This window comes from Pyrus communis, chromosome 7 (assembly GCF_041283825.1).
Source record: "Pyrus communis isolate YQ-2024b chromosome 7, ASM4128382v1, whole genome shotgun sequence".
Classification (NCBI taxonomy): Eukaryota; Viridiplantae; Streptophyta; class Magnoliopsida; order Rosales; family Rosaceae; genus Pyrus; species Pyrus communis.
Genome location: NC_142571.1, coordinates 27,917,053 through 27,926,352, shown reverse-complemented (window position 1 = coordinate 27,926,352; position 9,300 = coordinate 27,917,053). Strand labels below are relative to the sequence as shown.

Genomic DNA, 9,300 nt, shown 5'->3' with positions numbered 1-9,300 from the left:
GCATTGGCGGCCAGTTGATAACTGTCGGTGTGCATGGCTATTTGCCGACGGACGTCATCATGCAGTTGACTAATATGTTCAGCAAACGACGTAGCAGAGTCGGAGGCGCGGGCAGCCATAGGAAGAGCAACTAAATCCACAGGTGATCGGGGAGAAAACCCGTGAACAACCTCAAAAGGACTTTTACCGGTGCTTCGATTAACTGAGTTGTTATAAGCAAACTCAGCCACAGGCAACAAGAGATCCCAATTACTAGGCTTATCCCCAACTAAACAGCGAAGTAAATTTCCAAGACTGCGATTAACCACCTCCGTTTGTCCATCCGTTTGGGGATGGAAAGCGGAGGAAAACTTCAAAGTAGTCCCGAAAAGCTTCCACAAGGTTTTCCAAAAATAACTAACAAATTTGACATCACGATCAGAAACAATAGTGACAGGGAGGCCATGCAAACGAACTACTTCCTTAAAAAATATTTTGGCCACATGAGAAGCATCGGTATTTTTGGCACAAGGTAGAAAATGCGCCATTTTAGAAAAGCGATCAACTACGACAAAGATAGAGTCATGGCCGCGACTAGTCTTAGGTAAACCAAGCACAAAATCCATACTAATATCCTTCCAAGGAGCATGAGGGATTGGTAGAGGAGTATACAGACCTGTGTTACGTTTGCGAGCTTTAGCTAGCTGGCATGTGCGGCATTGGGAGAGGAGCCGAGCAACATCACGTTTTAACGACGGCCAATAGAAACGATCTTCCATCAAGGCAATGGTTTTATCTTTACCAAAATGGCCAGCCAAACCACCACCATGTAGTTCCCAAATAAGGAATTCTCGAAGAGAAGTACGAGGAATGCATAATTGGGTTTTCCGAAACAAGAACCCATCCCTTGTAATAAAGTCCACATACTCACGACGATTACCGTTGGAAACTTCATGGAAAATAATTCCAAAATCTGGACACGACGAATACTCGGTCTTAATACGATCAAACCCAGTGACCTCAACTGTCATTGTGTGCAAAATAGTAGCCACGCGACTAAGGGCATCAGCTGCCTTATTGTCAATGCCGGGACGGTGTCGTAAAACAAACGTAAAGATCTGTAGATATTCGGACCACTTGACATGTCGACTGCTGATGGTGCGTTGAGAGTGGAGATATTTCAAAGCTTGATGATCGGAATATAGCACAAATTCGTTTGGCAATAGGTAATATTGCCAATACCGAAGGGCCTGTACCACAGCATAAAACTCCTTGTCATAAGTAGAATAACGTTGCTTTGCTGCATTAAGTTTCTCACTAAAGTAGGCTACTGGATGTCCTTCTTGGCTAAGCACGCCACCAATTCCGACTCCGGAAGCGTCGCATGCCACTTCAAAGACTTTAGTCAAATCAGGATGTCGAAGAACAGGTGCTTGACTCATCTTTTGCTTCAAAATTGTAAAGGCCGTGGCAGCTGCAGGGGTCCAAAGAAACGCTCCTTGTTTCATGCAATTAGTTATTGGTGCCATAATAGTACTGAACCCGGGAATAAATCGGCGATAAAAAGAGGCGAGACCATGAAAGCTGCGTGCCTCTGTTAATGTCGTAGGTGTTGGACAACGAGTAATAGCCTCCACTTTAGTGGGATCGGTGCTAACCCCAGCTGCAGAAATATTGAACCCCAAAAATAGAACTTGCGGTTGAAGAAACGAACATTTGGGTAAGTTAGCATACAGTTTTTCCGCTCGTAATGTAAAGAATAGCGAGTGAAGATGTGTGAGATGTTCTTCTCGAGAGTGGCTGTATACAAGGATGTCATCAAAATAAACCACCAGAAATTTGCCAATATAGGGCCGTAACACATGAGTCATCACCCTCATAAACGTGCTAGGTGCATTGGACATGCCAAAGGGCATAACAAGCCACTCATATAAACCATCAGGGGTTTTAAACGCGGTTTTCCACTCATCTCCTTCACGAATTCGGATTTGATGGTAACCACTGCGAAGATCGATCTTAGAAAACCATTGGGAACCAGCCAAATCATCCAACATATCCTCAAGTCGCGGTATTGGGAAACGATACTTAACTGTAATTTTATTTATGGCGCGACTATCCACACACATTCGCCAGGAGCCATCTTTTTTTGGTGTAAGGAGAACTGGAACAGCACAAGGACTTAAACTATGACGAATAAAACCCTTAGCCAACAACCCCTGGATTTTTCGATTTAATTCCGCTCGCTCAGGTGGGTTCATACGATAATGGGGAAGGTTAGGAAGTTGTGAACCAGGAACAAGGTCGATGGCATGCTGAATCTCTCGTGCTGGAGGTAGTTCATCTGGTAAGTCCTCAGGTATAACATCAGAGAATTCCGTGAGTAGCTGCCGTATGGGTTCGGCAACTGGAGTGGGGGTACATTTAGAGACCGGTTTAAGCAAGAGAGCAAAGACCACACCCGTGTCTTGTAGTTCATGTGTAAAATCTACAGGTGATAAGATACTTAAACGATGCTCCGAAGCCTTCCCGTTTAAGGGCAGTGTCGGTTGAACCTCCTTAATTGGTTTGATGGCTGGGTTGGAAGGCTTGAGTGTTATGTTTTTCCCTTCATGTTGGAAAGTATAGGTGTTCTCTCGGCCGCAACTTTTGACGTTACGATCATAAAGCCAAGGCCGGCCTAGGAGCACATGTGCAACACTCATAGGTAGGATATCACAATAAAGTTTCTCGTGACAGGGACCCAATTGAAGAGGAACAAGACATCTTTCAGTAACAGGTAACCTAGTTTTATCTACCCAGCCGACTTGAAAAGGATGGGGATGTGGTTCGGCCTGAAGGTGAAGACGATCGACGGCAGCTTTAGAAATAACATTCAGCGTACTTCCCCCATCAATAACTAGCTGGCATCGAGTGGTACCGCAAGGGACATAAGTCTGGAAGATACTTGTGCGTTTCCATGAATCAGGAGGTGGAGGTGTAGATGCTGAATAAATACAACGCATAACACTCAGTTGTTGCAATGCTTCTTCCTCACAACAATTATCAAGGTCGGGATCATAAATAGGTTCAAGGGGCTCCACATATTCGTCCACACGAGGGTCCTCAGTGTTGGAGCCAATATTTAAAGTTCTGTGGGGGCAACGGGAGGCGATGTGGCCCTTAGCATGGCAACGATAGCATTCAAGGTGAGTAGCCGTGGATAGGGCTGGTCCCTTCTCTGTGGCAGGTACCGTGGGAGCAGGTGGACCAGTGATGCCATATTTGGAGCTTGGATTGCTGCGGTTTGGAGCAGAAGTGGAAGGATACCCGGGAGTCCCGGTGTACCTACGTTGTGGCCGCAAAAAGGTTTCAGCTTCCAATGCATGGCAATATGCATCTTCCAAAGTATACGGACGGAACCGACGGACTTCACGCTTGATATCGTCACGAAGACCATGAATAAAACGAGACATGGTGATGTCGGGTTCTTCACGAAGCCCCGCACGTATTTTGTGTTCAATAAAACGAGCGTGGAATTCTGTAACGGTATAACTTCCTTGTGAAAGGGTCCATAAGTGATCATACAATTGATGGCGATAAAATGTAGGAAGATATTGTTCGCGAAGCTTCAATTTCATCTCGTCCCAAAGAGTCACAGGCTGTTGTCCCAGTTGGTATAGTTGCTCCTCCACGGAATTCCAATATTGTCTAGCGGCTCCCTGTAATGTCATCTTTCCAATGCGTAGTTTATAAGCATCCGTCAAATCATACCAAGCAAAATAATCTTCCAGGGCTTGGATCCAATCAAGAAACATCGTAGGATCCCCACGACCATCAAAAGTAGGAGCGATAGGTTTGATGTGGCGGATGATCTCGTTGTCAAACTGGCGAGGGGGAGGAGGGTACTGATCATGTGGAGCGGGTGGGAGGTTTAGAGCCTGAGGAGTCACTAGAGGAGGACCTATTGTGTGTTGAGTATAATGGAGTGGCGGCAAAGACCCAGTGGAGCTAAGCGGCCTTCCGTAGGACACTGCCTTTAATTTAGGATCCACCGGTGGAGTGGGCAAAAGGCCACTTGTTGGTGGTGGCGTAGACGAGCTTGGGATCACTGTGGAGGAAGACGAAGTTGCAGCGTTTTCAACCCGAAAGTGGTTGATAAGTAACTGAACAGAGTTTTGAAGTTTAGTGATGGCAAGGTCCGTCGTTGAACGATGGGCGTGAGCCTGTACCAACTCTTCTTTGAGGTCAGTGCTGAGTTTAGCGAGTTGGGTTTCTATGCCCGCGATATCGTCCGTGACTTTGTTTTGGAACGTATGACATTGTTCTGCAAGGTTGGCCACGGTTTGGGGTGCCATGGCAGGGATCAAACGCCAACGAAAGGAATTGTAGGCTCTGATTACCAAATTGATGTAGAACTGCGGTAGTATTAGGGTGAACAAGGGTGTGACGGGACCGAGAAGAAGTAAAAGATCGAGGAGACGAATTAGGGGTCGAGGAGACGAAAGGAAAGGGGAGGAAATCAGGGAGTTCTAGTAAGGAGATTTTCATTCATCAAAAGTTAAAGTAAAAGATTACAATCTGCTCTATTTATAGAGACAAACTTTGAAAATTAGGAAAGCAATTTAACTAATAAGAAATTCTTTAACAACGGAGAATTCTTAACTAAAATAGGAAAACTAATAAAAGGAAAGCTAATCCAAGTAGAATTAGGAGATGCATTCTGCATCAACTAGCTTCTAGGTAGCTACCACTTTTTCATACCCAATAAGCAGCGTCGCCATCGGTTGATAAAAGGTAAGAACAAAGGTAACAATATTGTCCTCCAGCCCAATAAAACACCTCCCGCAGTCCATTAAACCAAAGGGCGTGGATCCAATTTGAGAATTGTCGGCGTCGCATGTAAGCTCTCATAAAGGTTTCTGCAAGCTTTAATACTTTAAGAAAATAGAAGATAAATGGGCAAATACCATCCGATACCTCCAAACGTCACTTAAATCAAGAATTTCAGGCCAGAGTGACAATAATCTTTACAGCAAAAGTAGGGAAGAGCAGATATTACAATCTTTAAATTAAACCAATCAGGCAAAAGCATAAAACGATTAAGTCTATAGGAAGACGTTCCAACTCCAACGAAGCATATTTTCCCTTTCATCAAGCAGCCATTAAACGATTGCAGGTGGTCAGCGATGATCGAGCAGCTAAGACTAGGAGTAATGTAAGAACAGAAATACTCAATTGATCTACAAATTGGATCACCGAAAATGGTCTTGTAGATATGAAGTCAATGAGTCGATGCAATTTAGATCACTCGTTTTCAAATTTGTCATTACCCAAATAGGACAAATGATCCCTAAAAAGTAAAAAAAAAGAGACAAAAGATAATTATGAGGTTTGAGTGTTTTCCTATCTTCTTCCAGGAAATTTTTGTGTGAAAGAAAATTTGACTTGGTGGAAAGGTGAAAATCTAAAGATTGGCCACCTCTCAGTGAAAATCTAAAAGTCACCAAATCGAATCAAGTACTAGACGCAAAACGCGGCGCCGGTGTACTTGCATTTGCATCTTCAAGGAAATTTGGGTGTGGAAGGAATGTGCATACTTTTGGCACCGGTGTACTTGCATTTGCATCTTCATGGAAAACGAAAGAATCGTGTTCGGCATTTTGTCAAGCTATCGGCTGGTACACAAGCAATATGATGCAATAATGGAGCTTTAAGTAAAATGGAGGTGCCTGTCATCTTTTTCAGGAAGCATCGGTGAACAAAAACTCTGAAATATGATCGCCACATTACTAACATTTTTTGTGATAGGGACTGTCAATGGAGGTGCCTATCGTCCTTCGGTAAGGAAACAATGGAGGTGCCTATCATCTTTTCCATTTGCTGGAACCCAAGAGTTAATGAATGGTTCACTTGAGCAAGAGACCAGAGTATTTTACCAACCAAGTAATCTTCGTCACAAATTTATATAGTAAACATTTCACATTGAAAATTTTCGAGACGGTCATCAATCCATTGCTTGGAACAATTAAACAGGGAACTTTAAAATCGTAAAAGCTTTTATCTTTTCAGTGATCTGGGGAGGATATCATAGAAGGATTAGAAGCTTTTTCACATTAAAATAAACTGTTAAATATTTCCCAAGGCTCTTAAAACATTTGAAGGAGATTCCACAAGCTTAAATGTACCAGACCACTTAGTGGGATAAGGCTTAGTTTTTGTTGTCGTCGTCCTAATAAAACAACTAATTTGTTATAACAAACATAATGCAAAAATTGCATTTAATTTTTACTCGAGAGAAAATTTGATAGAGGACGGCTTGACTGATTCACATAATACCTTGGAGTGGAGAAATTAAGAATCAGCAACAATAGAAACTCGTGGAATGATAATCATATGGGAAATACACAAAATCTCTATGTGAAAATCAATTGCCCATAAAAAACTTGAGAGGGCAATATGTGGCTCCGTCACTAACCCATACCATTGTATCAACTCCATTCCTAGTACAACACTTTAAAACCTTTGGTGAGAAATAAATAACAAGACCCTATTCCTTATTTGCAACCAGAACACACATGCATCCTCATTAAGCATCAGAACACGAGAGCACTAACAAGACATGTTCAGAAAAATCATAACATTTTAACTAAAATGGACTAGAAACTCAACTATAAAGAACTGTAATGTACCTTCGGGAGAAAGGAAGCCTCAAGAAAAGATTGGACATTGTGTTGAAAACATCAGGCGTAATGAATCGATAAAGTACCAGTTGCAAAATTGCAAACCACAGGCTCTTTGTAATAGTCTCTGCAGAATGTCGAGCCACAGCATGGCCAACCTAGTTTTTATGCACAAGGAAAAAAGATCAACCTTTTCGTCTTATCTTCACACAATTCTACAACTATTAACCAAACGAATCAAATTACACTTGAACGCAAAAACTGCTTTACGACATTAAAGAACTAAACAATACCAAACAATGAAATCTTCCTACCTCATGACCAATGATCGTTGCTATCTCTGCATCACTTCTAAAATGCTTGAGCAATCCCGTGAAGACGACAATCTTCCCACCCGGCAAGCAAAATGCATTCATAACAGGCCGATCCACTACCAAAACCTCCCAATTCAATTGATCCAAATGTGAAGTGGCAGCTTTCAAACCTCTCTCCCTACTCGTCTTCCTACTCTTCTCAATCCACTGATCATCAAGAATCTCATCCTCACGGGACCACTTCCCCTGGTCCGGAGCGTCATGCAGTGCCATCAAAATATCCTTCCCACCACCTTCATGCGCTGGCTCCACTTTACCGGACGCATAGTCCACATCAGTCCAGGTCACCTCATGGCTCAACCCTCTCTGCAAAGCCTCAATTCTATCCTTGGCAATCAACCGAACCCGCACGCTATCCGGGTGTATGGCGGGCAAAATGTCCCCTTTGAAACTCTCTTTCATTTGCTGGAATTGGGTCTCCCACAACCTCTTCTCCAAGGCTTTCGACAAAATTATAAAATGGGTTTGCTTCGTGTACAGAATCGTCTCCAAATTCCCAAAATACACAATGATAAAAAACAGAGAGCCTACAAGACCCACAATCAAAACGTTCCCGGGATTCTCAAACCACTTCCGGGGGGCTCGAAGTGGTGAACCCGGTGCCAGTCGACATAGTAATATCTCTTGGTGCAATCAAGAAAGGGACTTTTGTACTGTGTTGTTCTTGTCATTCTACCAAGTTGTGGAATTGATTTGTGTAAAATTGAAGAACTGGAAGAAAACCCAGAATACTTAGCTAAGCTGGAGACCGGAGCGGAAGGCCCAGTTAAAAAACGCGAGAGATGGGCTCTCTGCCCGCGGATTTGGGGGCCTCGCCGTGAAGCCGCGGAAGGCGTCGAGTGCGAGCTTTTCTCTTTTGTAGGATCCCATCTCGAATTGGTGTATCAAACAATCGAGAAAGATGAATGGTCTTATTACAAATATTTGAAATTTTGGAGAAAAATGGGTTTTGGATCGTCGGGTTTTGTGGGTTTAAGCTTTGGGATGAGCGAGACTAGGAACTTGGAGAAGAAGATAGGACTTCTGGGTGGGTTTGTTGCATTGGGCTATTCCGTACTGGATTAGCTTCAGGAGCTGGATCGGCTTAGACTATAAAATTCCAATTACCCCCAATGAACTACAAATAAACAACAAAATTTTTCGAGGATCTGCAGAATGAACAGCCAACCATCTGAAGAATATAATCAAATTTTAGAAGGCTAATATTTTCACACAGCTCCATTAATCACAATCAAAATTTAAATTTGTTCGAATTCTAATTAGCAAGACAATTGCAAGATTCATATACATACTGTAAGTCTGTAACCACAAAAGCAAACCTTGAATTTGGCTTGCTTGAGTACAGGAGAATCAACAGTAGCTCTCAGATGAACAGCCACTGCATAAAATTGAAAACCCAGAAAAGTAAAAACACCATCGATCGAAGAACAGGAGACCCACAAACTAAAACTGATCAAAACAGTGTAAAAGGATTTAAAACCCCAATTAATCATTGAGAATTAATGGTTTTGTAAGAAATCCTAAAGTCTCACCTTTTTAACAGCACTCAGAGACGCTGCGTTCCGCTTCAAAGGTACGATCTTCTTCATCAGCTCCATCTCTGATTCACAGGATTGTCCTAATTTTTAGGGTAGTCCAGTCCAGTGAAGTCTGAAGCCAAACAAACACAACCAAGGGCCTAGAAAATTTTCAGCTGGATTAAATATTATTATGAGATAGATATGCTGAAATATCATGCCCCTTGTTCCATTTTCGTTCGGCAACTTATTCATTCGGTGGAATTGTGAGTGACCATGTGAGATGCAGACATTGGTTGCAGTGGGGACTTTGAGTATTTGGGGAGAAGTCGAGGGGAGTCAGGCAAAGCTTTGTTAACATATGTCCTCTACCAATAACCGGAGAAATTGGCTAGACAGGTGTGGTGTAACATAGGAAATCTAGATTGGCTAAATGGTGAAGAAATCCAATAAGCGAGAGAGGCTGTGTTGCAGCTCTTGTTTGTTGTATTGAATACCATGGTTTCACTCAGCGAGAAGGGCTTCATTTCTCTTTGATTTCCTTCACAGGAAAAGGTGCTTAAAACTTTAGAACTACCTAAGCTACTGATGAATGCAGAGTGTGCTGATCATGCATACGACAAGCAATTGAAAAGCCCATCATTATTTATACACCACTTATGCTTCAAAATCAACCTAATCAAGACTAATATAGTCATTTGGACATTAATACAAATTCAGAGGACTCATTCACTGTAATTTGCAGACAAAGAAAGGTTAAGATAAGGAAAT

The 9,300-nt window shown here is 42.5% G+C and overlaps 1 pseudogene across 1 annotated transcript; it reads right to left on the bottom strand.

The window, feature by feature from the left end:
- Positions 1–5,205: 5,205 nt before the first annotated feature.
- Positions 5,206–9,183, bottom strand: LOC137733825 (mitochondrial metalloendopeptidase OMA1-like; annotated as a pseudogene). Its single transcript, XR_015964202.1, has 4 exons — positions 8,545–9,183; positions 6,953–8,390; positions 6,648–6,796; positions 5,206–6,567 (listed from the first exon to the last, which is right to left on the bottom strand). The product of XR_015964202.1 is annotated as a mitochondrial metalloendopeptidase OMA1-like (transcript).
- Between the last annotated feature and the right edge of the window lie 117 nt (positions 9,184–9,300).